The sequence below is a fragment of the Arachis duranensis genome, chromosome 3 (assembly GCF_000817695.3).
Source record: "Arachis duranensis cultivar V14167 chromosome 3, aradu.V14167.gnm2.J7QH, whole genome shotgun sequence".
Taxonomy (NCBI): Eukaryota; Viridiplantae; Streptophyta; class Magnoliopsida; order Fabales; family Fabaceae; genus Arachis; species Arachis duranensis.
The window spans coordinates 91962044-91962695 of record NC_029774.3 but is presented as its reverse complement, the minus strand read 5'-3'; the positions used below and the strand labels follow the sequence as shown (position 1 = coordinate 91962695).

Sequence of the window (652 nt, the reverse complement as noted above, 5' to 3'; positions counted from 1 at the left end):
TCTCTGTCTGTTGCTGAGAAGATGATGGATATGGCTTGCTATCACCTAGCCTATTGCGTCCACCATTGTTAAAGCCTTGTTGAGGCTTTTGTTGATCCTTCCAGGAGAAATTTGGATGATTTCTCCATGATGGGTTATAGGTGTTTCCATAAGGTTCACCCATGTAATTAACCTCTGCCATGGCAGAGTTTTTAGGATCATAAGCTTCTTCAGAAGCTGCCTCTCTAGTACTGTTGGACGCATGTTGCAATCCGTTCAGATTTTAAGAGATTATGTTGACCTGTTGAGTCAACATTTTGTTCTGAGCCAATATGGCATTCAGAGCATCAATTTCAAGAACTCCTTTCTTCTGAGGTATCCCATTATTCACAGAATTCCTCTCAGATGTATACATGAACTGGTTGTTAGCAACCATGTCAATGAGTTCTTGAGCCTCTTCAGGCGTTTTCTTCAGGTGAATAGATCCACCTGCAGAGTGGTCCAGTGACATTTTCGAAAATTCAGAGAGACCATAATAGAAGATATCTAATAGGGTCCATTCTGAAAACATGTCAGATGGACATCTTTTGGTCAACTGCTTATATCTTTCCCAGGCTTCATAGAGGGATTCACCATCTTTTTGTTTGAAGGTTTGAACATCCACTCTCAGCTT

General features: G+C 41.0%; 1 non-coding gene across 1 annotated transcript; it reads left to right on the top strand.

The window, feature by feature from the left end:
• Positions 1-548: 548 nt before the first annotated feature.
• LOC127745884 (small nucleolar RNA R71) lies at positions 549-652 on the top strand. The gene has a single exon (XR_008007508.1). It is a non-coding gene; the product is annotated as a small nucleolar RNA R71 (small nucleolar RNA).